This window comes from Panthera uncia (genome assembly GCF_023721935.1).
Source record: "Panthera uncia isolate 11264 chromosome C1 unlocalized genomic scaffold, Puncia_PCG_1.0 HiC_scaffold_4, whole genome shotgun sequence".
Classification (NCBI taxonomy): domain Eukaryota; kingdom Metazoa; phylum Chordata; class Mammalia; order Carnivora; family Felidae; genus Panthera; species Panthera uncia.
This window is the reverse complement of record NW_026057585.1, coordinates 91,442,156-91,455,354: the sequence shown is the minus strand read 5'-3', so window position 1 is coordinate 91,455,354 and position 13,199 is coordinate 91,442,156.

The window sequence follows — 13,199 nt, the reverse complement described above, 5'->3', positions numbered from 1 at the left end:
TGGGTCTGATCGTCCCTGGGGAAGGGCCGCCCGGACCAGGGAGGGAGCCCGGGGTGCAGACCTGGAGCCTGGGCTTGTGTTGCGTCTGCTGCTGGCCGCACTCTGCAGGTTGGGCAGCCCCGGGCCCAGGACGGGCCTCAGCGTCTTCATCTGTAGGACGGGTGATGGGGAAGGACGACCTCTGACCCCTGGGATCTGGGAACGGGCTGCACTTCGGGGCCGGACAGACGCTCCTGCCAGAACCCAGGCCCCGGCCCCTCACTCCCCGAGGACCACTCTGGCCTTGAGGGTGCCCTTCCCGGACCCCCAGATTCCATTCCAAGAGGCCGTGAACGGAAAATCCCCAAGGCGTCGGCAACGAGAGAAAGAAAATATCGATGAACGAGCTGTAAACTTCCTGTTCTTCCGAAGTTCGGAGCTAGCAAGGGCCTTGGCTTCCTCCCTCCTTCATTCCTTCACTCATTCATTCACTGTTAGGCAGGTACACCTGACGCTGAGTCAGGTCTCGAGGGGGCCCCTGGTTGTGCCGCCCACAGCGTGACGCTGAACCAACACTGAAACAAAGAATTCGAATCTGGAGCAGGGAGGGCTGCAAGGGGGCTTGCGGCGGGGGGGGGGGGGGGGGGGTGCCTTCTGGGGAGGCAGCATGAGGGGAGATGATCCCTGTGGAGCCAGAGTTTTTAGCCTGGCTTTGGAATTGTGCTGGGAACCCCAGTCCTGGGCAGACCGGGATGGCCATCACTGCAGGGTGCGTCTACACCTTCACGCTTGTAACGAGTCGGGGGAGCCTGGGTGGTACCGTCGGTTAAGCGTCCGACTTTGGCTCGGGTCATGATCTCCCAGTTCGTGGGTTCAAGCCCCGCACTGGGCTCTGTGCTGACAACTCGGGAGCCTGGAGCCTGCTTCGGATTCTGTGTCTCCCTCTCTCTCTGCCCCTTCCCTGCTCATACTCTGTCTCCGTCTCTCAAAAATGAGTAAATGTGTAAAAAAAAAAAAAGCTTGTAACGAGGAAGAGGACAAGGCAGGGGTGAGCTGAGAAGGGGGATCCTAGGGAGGGTGGAGATGGGATGGGTGGTCATCTCTCCCCTCCATCTGCCAGGGAGGGTTCTCTCGAGCCCAGCAGGACCGCGAGCTCCCACGCCAACGGGAGACTGTGGTTCAGCCATTCTTAACATCTTCATCACCTAAGAGTGCAGTGATGCTGGGCACACGCTGGCCTCACCGCCCCATCCCGGCCTTTCCTGGCATTGATTCCCAGGGCAAGGGGATCTCTAGACCCAGAAGACCCCTGGTTGCTGCCGCTCTGGGCACAGCTGCTCTCGCGGGGGCGCCCCTTGGCTTCGACAGCCCCAGAACCTTCTCTTCCCTTGGGGGAGAGTGCCCCACACCGGCCTCCCTCTGCCAACCGGGCTCCTGCTGTACTTTAATATATTGGCCTAATATTCCCGGAGTTATTTTTTGCTCTGTGTTTTGTTTTCTTGAACAGCCCCTGAGAGGCCTCATTATCTGGCTCTGAGCATGGGGCGCTGTTATGAAGTCACCCCTAATAAGTGCAGCAGGGCCAGGCTGACACCAAGCAGGGCCCCAGGAAGATTCGCAGCGTGGCGCTCAGCAGCCGAGAAGTCGCTAGGCTGGGGCTCTCGGAAGCGTCGCCCGTCCAGGGAGCCCAGAGCCCATCAGCCCCTCGGTCTTTGTCCCTTTTCCGGAGAGGCCAGCCGAGGGGAGGGGCCCGGAAACCTCCCCTGCGGGGCCAGCCCTCCTCCTGACTTGACTTCCCTCTTCCTGTTTGCAGGGTCTCTAGCGTCCTCCTCCTTACGACGCCCCCGGTCTCTGCCGTGGTGCCACACAGCCCCGGTCGAGGCTCTGGTTTTTCAGGATCTCACTATCCTGCTCTTCAAAACGAGGGTGCAGGGGCACCTGGGTGGCTCAGTCAGTTAAGCGTCCAGCTTCAGCTCAGGTCACGATCTCGGGGTTCCTGAGGTCGGGCCCCTACATCGGGCTCTCTACTGTCAGTGCAGAGCCCGCTTCAGATCCTCTGTCCCCCCCCTCTCTGCCTCTCCCCCCTCTCAAAAATAAATATTTAAAGAAATGAGGGTGCAATCTTCTGCCTTCTCATTTCTTAGGTGCTCAATATTTCATGAGCAGCTACTACGTGCAAGGTACGATGCCAGGCTCCCATGCCACTCAGCTGCGTAAGAGGCTAACAGCAGCCTTAATGTAACCAACCCACGTGTGCTGACCCAGCGCTAAACATCCAACCCCTCCCCTCCTCCACCCCTTCATCATCCACAGCAGGCAAGAGGGGCCCAGGCCAGGGCTCTGAGACAGGGTAATGGGGCTCCGCACGGGCAACGGCCTCCTGGGGAGGAAAACACCAGAGCCTGTGGACCTTCGACCTCCCGGGCAGCTGCCAGACCGGGCCCTGGGCTGCTAAGGGGTGTGAGGAGAACAGTCACACTGCGGGATGTGCCCAGGGGAGGGGCCCCAGCCCTGGAGGCCTGGCAGGAGCCCCAAGCCAGCAGCGAGGCCTCCTCCAGAAGAAAGTGTGCTGAGTGGTCAAGGTTCAGATGGCCTCCTGTGGGGGCTGACACGGCTGGTTCGAGCCTCAGCCACCACCTCCCTAACCGGGTGACCCTGGAGAGTTGTGCCCCACGCTGTGACTCCCGTACTATGCGGTTAAGTCACCTCACTCTTCTCCTTTTCTTCCTTTCTTCCTCCCTCCCTTCCTTCCTCCCTCCCTCCCTTCCTTCCTTCCTCCCTCCCTTCCTTCTTTCCTTCTTTCCTCCCTTCCTTCCTTCTTTCCTTCTTCCCCCCCTTCCTTCTTTCCTTCCTCCCTCCCTCCCTTCCTTCCTTCCAAGAGGGAGAGAGGGAGAGAGAGTGAGCGGGGGGTGGGGTGGGGGGGGGTGGGCAGAGGAAGAGAGAGAATCCCAAGCAGGCTCAATGCTCAGCATGGAGCCCAACGTGGGGCTCCATCCCACGACTCTAGGATCGTGACCTGAGCAGATACCAAGAGTCAGAGGCTCAACCTACTGAGCCACCCAGGCGCCCTGCTCTGCTCCTCTTTAAAGCAAGGGTACAATTCCTCATCTTTCTTTATCGATTCGACACACACATTTGGCACTGACCACGTGCCGGGCTGTGTGCTGCGTCTTCGGCGGATGTGGGCACCAACAGACGACAGCAACAACAACTACAATGGCCCGCCCACTCTGTGCCAAAACACAGTCGCCTCCCGAGCGAAGCGTGTGTAAGAGGGTAAGATCCAGGCCCGGGTGTGACACGCTCTCTGCTGCCTCCCTGTGTGAGCTCGGGCAGCTTGCTTACCCTTTCTGTGCCTCCAGTTCCCCGTTATAAAGATGGGGATGACAGTAATCCCTCTCCAGTCCGGTCTGGTGGGGAAGAGATGGGATGGTTCAGGCCAGACTCCCTCCCGGCAGGGCGGCTGGTTCATCGCGAGCATTCAGTGCACGGCGGCCACTGCTATTGGGATGGCTCTTGTCTGAGCCCCACAAAACAGGGTCTGGGTGGCACTCAGGACGTGGGAAAGGAGCTGCGTTGACTTGCTTCTCCCCCTTTCCCGTCCTCCCCACTAGGGCCCTGACCCGGGCGTCATCATCTCAGCCTGCTAAGAGCCTCCTCCCTCCGGCCTCACTCCGTCTGTTTCGGGCTGGGATGTGTCCCCCCAGATTCACATGTTGTAGTCCTAACCACCAGTACCTCGGAATGTGACTGCGTTTGGAGATGGGGTCTTTGAAGAGGGCGACTGAGTTCGAACGAGGCCATTAGGGCGGGCACTAATCCAACAGCATCGTCGTCTTCTTAACAAGAGGTGGTGAGGACACAGACAGGCACAGAAGGAAGACCGGGCGAGGACACGGGGAGAAGATGGCCGTCCAGACGCCAAGAAGAAAGGCCTCAGGAGAAACCAGTCTGCTGCGATCTCGGACTCCCCGCCCTCCAGACTGTGAGAAATGACATTTCGGTCTGTTGCGGCAGCCCGGGAACCCAAAGATAGCCTCTGACCCACCGGCAACACGGACACCGGGTTGATTCACCCCAAACCATCCACTGTCTCAGGATCGTGTCATTTCCGAGGCAAGACCTCTCCGGAGAGGCCCCGCGTCTCAGCCTGCGCTCTGGATGCTCGGGGCTGATGGAGGCTTCCTTGTCGGCTCTGGCTGCTTCCGGTTCCCGCCACCGCAAGGCCTAGCTCGCTGCTGGGCCTCTAGAAAGACGAAGAAGCCCCTCCACTGTCTCTGGGGGCAAGGAGCAGCTAGTTGGGCGTGGGGGAGTCCTGGGGCGTGGGGTTACCCCAGGACGGGGCTCCTCATGGAAAACGGCAGCTCCTCCCTGGCTTTCTGAAAGGTCGGCAGTCCCCGGCCCTCCGTGACTTGTGCCTGCGTCGCCCACATCTGTCCCCTGTCTCACGTGGCCTTCTTCCCTGTGTGTCTTCACCCAGAGCTCTCATCAAGACACCAGCCATGGGGGCGTCCGGGTGGCTCAGCCAGGTAAGCGTCCGACTTTGGCTCAGGTCATGATCTCGCGGTTCGTGAGTTCGAGACCCAATGTCGGGCTCTGGGCTGGCGGCTCGGAGCCTGGAGCCCGCTTCGGATTCTGTCTCCATCTCTCTGCCTGCTCATCCTCTCTCTCTCTCTCTCTCAAATGTAAGATTAAAACATTAAAAAAACCCACAAAAGACAAAACACCAGCCCCTGGATTTAGGGCCCACCCTAATCCGGTGTGACTTCATCTTCACTCGACTCCAAATACATTATTTCCAAATAAAATCACATCCTGAGGTTCCAGGTGGACATGAATTTTGTGGAGACACCACGCTACCGAATACAGCAGATTTTACACCCCTGTTTCACAGAAGAGGAAACTAGGGCGCAGAGAGTGACCTGCTGGAGGTCATAGGCTGTGCATGTGACAGGTCCAAGCTCTACACCCAGGTCTGCCTGATGACAAGACCCCCCCCCCCCCCCCCCCTGATCACAAGACCCCCCCCCCCTTGATGACAAGACCCGCCCCACCCTCCCCTCCTGATGACAAGACCCGCCCCACCCTCCCCCCACTGCCACCCCAAGGACTGTGAGCATACCCATCACTTACTGTGGTGCCATCTATACCTGTCATTTCATTTAACCCTCACACCAGCCTCCTAGGGCTGTGGGCATCATACTCATCTTACGGATGAGGGTGTTAAGGCCTAGAGAGGCTCAGTGATTTGCCCAAGGCCACACAGCAAGTCAGTGAAAGAACCAGGATCAGAAAGTCAGTCTGGGGTGCCTGGGTGGCTCAGTCGGTTAAGTGCCCGACTTCGGCTCAGGTCACGGCCTCACAGTTTGTGGTTTTGAGCCCCACATCGGGCTCGCTGCTGTCGGCACAGAGCCTGCTTTGGATCCTCTGTCGCCCCTCCCTCTGCCCCTCCCCTGCTCGCTCTCTGTCTCTCAAAAGCAAATAAACATAAAAAAAAAAAAACAAAAAAACAAAAAAAGAAAGTCAGTCTGACTTCTCCATATGCTTAACCACTATCTTCGAATGCCTCTACTGGTGCATTTCATGACAATTTAAATCTGGAGAAGTCACAAATCGCCGTCACTGTACCTGCACACCTTTTGCACAGCCAGAGACCCTCCCAATCCGATCCGTGGGAGGGGGGGGGCTCCCTCCCCACCCCTAGGGACCTGGGGGTGGGCAGCAGAGCGGAGAAGCCGGGGACCCTCCACAGACACACATGTGCACACTCACACACAGGGACACTCACACACTTGCGCTCACCCACACAGATAAACACACAGGGACAGACACACCCCTCCGCCAGCCAGCCAGCCATCTCCCGGAGCCAATTAGCGCCAGGGGGGGGGGGGGCGGTCTCGGGGGAGCCCCACGAGGTGATAGACTTTATTGATCAGCTCGAGTGGCGGAGTGTCAAGCAGGAGAGAGGAGTTATTTAAGTGGCGCTCTCCTTTTTCCAAATGCGGCAGGCACTCTGGGAGCGGAGAGTAAGTTGTATTTACTCTGACGGTAATTGAAAGGCAGCGCCAGCCACCCCACACTGTCCCCGCCAATACCTAATTGCTGGACCAAAAACTGCCGGAGGGCCGGGGCTGGGGGGCGAGGGGGAAAAAGTTAATCTGGCCCAGAATCAATAGCGAAAGCTCTCACAGTGTCAGGCACAGTAAATGGAGCAGAGAAACTGGAAGCTGCAGAAAATTAGCCTCCGGGCTAACCCGCTTTGAAAGCTGAAATCTGGTAAATACGGAAACAAAAGGTGGTTCTCGGCCACCCCCTCTGTCCACGTGGGCGAGTGGAGGCCCAGCACCGGCTCAGAGTACGCAGGCTTGGCTAGACTGGGTCAGACAGATCGTCATTGGCCCCCCTGCAAAGGGCTCGGGCCACGGTAGCCCGTGACCTTGGGCCATCCAGGACAGCTCACTGAGCTTCTGTTCACTCCTCTGCAGATTATGTACCTGCTCCTGGAGGGCAGCGTGGTGTCGGGGAGAGAACACGAAGACCGGGGTTTGATCCCCGGGCATGCCACGTCCTCGCTGTGGGACACTGAACAGATGAGCTAAGTTCATCTGGAAAAGGGGGATTCTGGTCCCCGGCTATGGGAGGCTGAGACAGGCACCCCCTTAAAGATCTCCACGTCCCAATCCCTGGAACCTGTGAATGCTGCCTTAGGTGGCAAAACAGAAAAGGATCTCTGCAGATGTGGACAAGTCAAGGGCTCTGAGCCGGGCAGATTATCCTGGATTCCCCGGGTGGGTCCTAAATGCCATCACACATGTCCTCCGAAAAGCAAGGCCGGAGGGTTGGAGCAGAGATTGGGAGGCGCTGGCCTTGGGCCTGGACCCACGCGGTCACAAGCCACCGAGTGTGGGAGCGGTTTCCTCCTGGAGCCTCGGGATGCAGCATGGCCCTGGCCGGCCCCCCGATTTTGGCCCAATGACACCGATTTCACACCTCAGCCTCCATAACTGTGCGAGATTAATTGGTACTGTTTATGCCACCAAGGTGTGGTGATTCAGCCACAGGAAACCAAGGCATCGGCTTTGCGGAGTTGGAAAGGCGAGAAATAGTTATCAAAACGCCTGGCACACATCAGACTTCAGAGTTCAGATGTCACAAGCCTCAAACACCCAGCAGTTGCCACGTTAGAGCCCCGAGCCCCACCTGAAGGGAAGGAAGGTCTCGTGTGTCTATGTGAAGCATCGGAAATTTCTCCAACAGATTAGCTGCGTGAATTACGCACTTCCATTTCCAGTCCCGTGGTGGCTGGTTTCTTCGCTTGGTTCACTGATGCATCTCAGGTGCCTAGAGCGGTGCCTGGCACACAGTAAGTGCTCAATAAACATTTGCAGGATAATAATGATAATCAAAGAAGAACAACAAAGAAAACCCTGGGCACATAGGAGGTGCTTTAAGGATAGCAGTGGTGATACTGGTAACACAAGGCTCTTGACTGGTATCTTTCCTCTCCGATTCCTAAGCTGGGGAATGATGACAACCAGCATAGAGCCGTTCCCGGGGACTGGCCAGACAGTAAACATCCGGTGAGGGAGGGGAGAGAGCTCTGCAAATGAAAGTGCTGTCCAGAGATCCTGAGAAGCCACCCTGACCCCACGTGAGACTCATCACTCAAGCCCCTCCCCTCTCAGGCCCCAGGACCCTGAGCGTGCCCTTTGGTGGCTTTTGGAGTCCAAGAATCCCCTATCCATTTGTGCACTGGTACACATCTCTGGCTAAATGTTCTATCATGTTTAGATTCTCGAAGCAGGTCTGTAACTTTAAAAAAAAAAAAAAATTAATCATCTCTGGAACAATCCACCTCCCACAGTTGCAGCCAGCCCCAGAGGCCACCATTGGCTGTGCCCCATGACAAGATACTCTGGGAGATGTGGTCCAAAGGCTGGCTTTCATGAGCCATGAGTGTGGGGCTGGTTGCAGGAGAAGGAAAAGGGAGGGGCGGGTGGGGTGGTGCTCTGAGCACCAGAAGGCCAGGGGCGAGCCTAGGGGTGTGTGGAGATGGTCTACACCTGCTCCCAAGAGCCGATGGTGTCCATAGCCGCTCAAGAGCATTCTTGGTGGATATTTACGCAACAGAAATTGGCAAATGCTACAAATAGGAGCTCGTCTTCTTTTTTTTTTTTTTTTTCCTGAGAAGCTGACTGTTAAACATTTTACCAGCCCTCCACTAGAAAAGCCCCACCTTGGAGAGAAGCTATAAATTCCAGAGCTTTGCAAGGAAGCCTCACAGGTGTCCCCATGCTGGAGGCCTATGTCTGACATTCGTTCTGTGAATGTTTACCAGGACTCCGCTCAGACAGCTCTGACACCTGTTGGGCCCAGAACAGAGATGTCCCACTGCCCCAGCGTCTTTCCCGAGGGGCCTCAGCCACAACCCTGACATCAGCAGAGGGTCAGTGGGACCCTTCAGGTACCAGGGGGCCCAGGTGGGGCAGGTCCGCCCAGCATGCAGCATCCAGGGTATGTGGGCCAGCCCCGCTCCATCCGTCCGTCCATGGAGCCAGCACTCACTTCCCTCAGCAGCTCCAGGCACGGGTCCCAGCCCCAAAATTCGTCAGGTCGGCAACTGACGTTAATTGCCGGCTCGAGAGCAAGGAAGGGCGGCCCGGGTGTGGACGCTCGGCCCCAGCCTCAGCCGACGTGCACGGTGGCGTGGCCTCGCCGGGTACAGGTGGCGAGGGCAGCCACTGCCGCTCTGCGGGCTGACTGGTCCCGCACCTGCCCTCTGACTCGCTAACTGGCACTTCCTCATTAGAGCCGTTTCAGGAGATGAAAAATGTATGTGTGTGTGTGAGTGGTAGGGATCTGCCGGGAAGGCTGAAATATCAAATTAGTGGTGCTCTCCTCCGGAGAGCTGCGAAGATGGAAACAGAGATGGGGGGCGGGGAGGGGAGATGCTGGGGTCTCCTCAGGATTTGGTCTGGGCAGGCGTATCCCCTCCAGCTTGCAGATGGGTCTGAGTGAGAAATTCACAGAACTAACAACAGCGATGTTGCTGATGCAGCAGGTGCCCGCAGCACCCACAGAGCCTTAGCTCAAGGGGACGCAGGCCAGCGAGACAAAATGCATGATGTCCTCTTGGGGGCCCAGCGGCCTATGTCACCCAGGCCCTGCACTGACTCTGAGGGGCTTCCGGGAGCCCGGGTCAGCTCCTGACTTCTGACTATATACAGGCAGAAGCAGGTTCTGGCTTGTTCTCTGAGACAAGTGGGGACGCTTGGCTTTGGCCATCTAAGCAGTTCAGCATCCAGACACCAAGAGGGAGAAAAGAGAGTAGGTACCACCCACCCACCCACCCACCCATCCATCCACTCAGTAAGCGCCGACATTTTCTCTCCTCAAGACCCTTGCAATACTGTTCCCACTGGCTGGAACACTTTTCCCTCCATGGACCCACATGGAGGGCTCCTCTCATCATTCAGATCACAGCTCAAATGCTACCTCTCTAAAGAGATCTTTCCCGACAATCGATTTTGAGCAGCTCCCCTTCTGCACTTCCAGGTTTAATGGTCTTCTTAGCCTTTGCTTTCTACCTAAAATCGCCTCGTGTATTCGTTCTATTCCTTGTTTATTGTGGAATCCTCCTTCTGCCCATAGAAAGCAAGCATCATATTTATAGTTGCATGCCCAATGCCTCGAACACCGTGGGGTGCAAAAGCGGGGGCCGGAGCGGGTGGGTGAGTGAGAGAATCATTGGCTGAGCACCACTGTATGCCAGGCTCTGGGCCAAGAATCCCTAGAAAAAGCAGAATGTCATAGTCCCTGCTTCTACTAGCTCACAGGCCAGTGGTACCGGTCAGCCGGGCCCCTAGTTTTAAGTGTTGTAACAGAAGCATGAACGCGACACTTAGAGAGCCTGGGGACATCAGAGAAGGCTTTCCCTAGGAATTGGCGTTTGAGCCGTGTTTTGAAGGAGAAATAAGCATTTTCCAGGAAGCCAGGAGATAAAGGGGCTCTGGGAAAGGGAAGAGTTGATGGGGAGTGCTTGGAGAACTGCAAGTTGTTTGGTGAGTTTTGAGTGCAGAAGGGAACGATGTGTCCAAACTGCCTTTCAGGAAGACTTCCCGGAAGAGGCAGCAAGGGAGTGCGTGGATGGGAGCGGGGTTGGCATGACTGGCAGAGAGAACAGGTAGGACGCAGCCGTTGCAGGAGGCACGGAGAGAGGAGGGATGGATATGAGAGATATTAGGGGTAGAAGGGAAGGGATTTGGGGTGGAGAAAGTGGAGGGGACCAGGCCGGCAGCCATCTTCTCTTCTGGGCACCTGGATGGGTTCTGGGGCCCCACTGAGCTTGGGAAGCCAGAGGCAAGGGCCAGGGGGAGGAGGGATTCTGTTCTGGTCTGCTGAGCTCGAAATGGCTGTGGACCCACCCCCGCCCCAGCCTCTGAGTGCTGCCCCATTGCAGGAAGGGCAGAACCTATTGGCTTGGAGAGGGCGTGGAAGTTCCAGAACGAGATGGGGGCCCCTAGGTGGGTGAGGACAATCCCCCACCCTTGATTCCTCCTTGGGATGGAGGGACCCTGGAGGAGATCAACCGTCCAGCCCAACCTCTCGTCTTTCAGATAAGGAAACTGAGGTCCAGGGACAGGAAGCAATTCTCTGCATCAGGCAGGAAAAGCTATCTTTGCTGCGTTAACAAACAACCCCCAAATGGCAGTGGATTCAAGCCACCATGCTCATTTCTATTTAATTTGTTGGTGGCGGTCCCTGGGGGTCTGCCCTTTGTCCCCCTCCTCTTCCAAACCCCAGGCTGCCCGAGTTGCCATAGCAAAGGGGGGACAACCCCTGGGAGCCTCTCCTAGGGGCAATCCATACCGAGGTCGCTCCCCAGCTCATTAGCTAGATGCAGTCCACTACTCCACCCCACCCCCGTGGGCTGGACGTGCGGTCCTGTACGTCCCCCGGGGGGAGGAGCTGGGAGTGTTTCGGGACAGCACTGATGAGCCTGCAGCCCAGGACCCTCCTAACCGAGCTGACCTGGTGCCTGACGGCACGCTGCTTCCCGAGCACCGTCCGCTGGATCCTCACACCCTGCAAATAAAGCACCACCCTGGACCCAGCAGATGGGTAAAGGGCATAGTGGCTCGGGGAGGCGAGGTGTCTTGGCCGAGACCACACACTGGTGAGAGGCGGAGCTGGGGTTTGAACCCAGGGTTTCCCTCCTCTGGAAGACCAACAAAGAGGCTGGATCACCCAGAGGAGGAATTCAAGGAACAGCCTTACTCGGCAGCCGTAAGCACACATGTTTTTTTTTTTTCCTGAGTGCTGCAGCCAGCCCCATCCTTGGTTCGCGAGGGAGTAGATGGTGAAATCCGATCTTAAAATCTGTCAAGCCATGTGTGTGGTGAGAAGAAAGGTGCCATACACTTTCCAGGTGTTTTTATTGGAAGAGAAACGTGCCAAGTCCAGAATCACGCTGTCCTCCTAAGTGGGACGAGGCCAGCCAGCTGGAGAAACGACAGCTTCAACCCAGCTCTCAGTGTTAATTGCATCGAGGCCGATACCCCCCGCTGGAGAAACACAGAGCCAATTAGCACGGAGTCCGCGACCCCCGGGTGCCTGATCTGTCATCACATTTGTCCGGTGGAATTAACACGACCCCACGGCTACCACGCCTCACAGGATGGACTCCCACCCTCTTAAAAAGACAAACTTGTGTCGCTTTCAGGGGAACAGACGCTGTACTAAGCTTTGTGTGTGTCGGCCTGGTTACCTGCCTGGACACCTGTCACCTCTGTTGTGCTCACCTTGAACCCGGGAGCACCTGCCAGAGTGCGGGCCACGGAGCGGGTGCTCAATAAATGTCTGGGGGTGAATGAGCCATGTGACCCCAGCCTTCCGGCTTTGTGGAGTCCCCTGTACTTTCATATTCAAATCAAGTGCCTCCAGGCACGGGCAGGAGCTTACTTCCTCTTGCTCAGTCCCCAAGCCTGGAAAGTGTCCACCTCACTCAAGCGTCCTCCCTCCTCCCCTGTGGTCCTTCTCTCCTCCCTGCCTGGTGCCAGCCCAAATATGGGACAGGGTGGCTCCTTTGCCTTGGCTCTTCCTCGGCTCCCCGGGGACAAGACACATATGGGTATCCAATCTGCTGAAGGTTTCGGCAGGTGGTAACGGAGGAAAATCGCACTGCCCTAAAATAGAAAATGAGGCATCTCTGTTGTGAAATCCTTCCGCAGGACCACAGAGGGAAGCTCTCCCTGACACCCCTCCCGCCGGCCCTCCCCCTGCCCCCCAACCCCTCTCACCAGCTTCTGGGCCTCCTCCCCCTCCTCCCCCCTTCTGGCTCACTGGCCTCCAACCCCCAGGAGCCACCTGCTCCAGTCTCTTTCCAGCCCTTCCCAGAATTCCCTCAGGCCTGCATTTGCATATCCAAAATCTCATTCAGGTGCTCTGCTAAACACCGCCCCTCCACCACCCGTCTTCACCCTTAGCAGCCCAGAGCCCCCGGAGAATCTCCGAAATTGTTGTTTCTTCTTGGACTTAGAATTCTTGGCTTGGCTCTTGGCCTACAGGCTCTGTAAGAACAAGTCCTCGGTGCGGAGATTTATTCTCCCCCAGACGCGAACTGTGCCCCCTCCTTCCCTGGACGATGCAGAGGTAGCTGCTGCTGGCTTCGGGGGTTGTAAAAGCCTCCATTTGCTTCCCAGCCGGCGCATGGACGCATCGGATCCTCACAAGGACCTTCTGAGGTGGTGCTGAGACGGGGAGACTGAAGGACCACCTGCCTTTTGCTCCTTTTCCCGCTTCTGTTCTTGCCAGGGCCCGAACCCCCCACTTTACACACGCTTCAAAATGCAAATATGCATGTCCTCCTAGTAGGGGACCAGGGGCTAGTGATCCCTCTAGAAGAGGAGACCTCTCGGGAAGGAACAGGTGAGAATGACCCGAGGAAGCCATCGCGCGTGTATCGCAGGCCCCAAGCGCTCGACAGTTCCACGTCAAGGCCCCCCGGCCCCAGGGAATAACGCGGCTCCCCCGTCTTTGTTCTAACCGGTTCCTGGAGGCCTGAGTGCACTCGTATGGCAGACCGTGAAACCCCAGACCCTGAGCAAAGACGAGGCTCCTCCTTTCCTTGCTGAGTCTCCTGGACACGTGCCTGGACCTGCCCTTCCCATATGCCTTCAACAAACCCTGCTTTCGTCTCCTGCTGGCTTGCGTTAGATTTC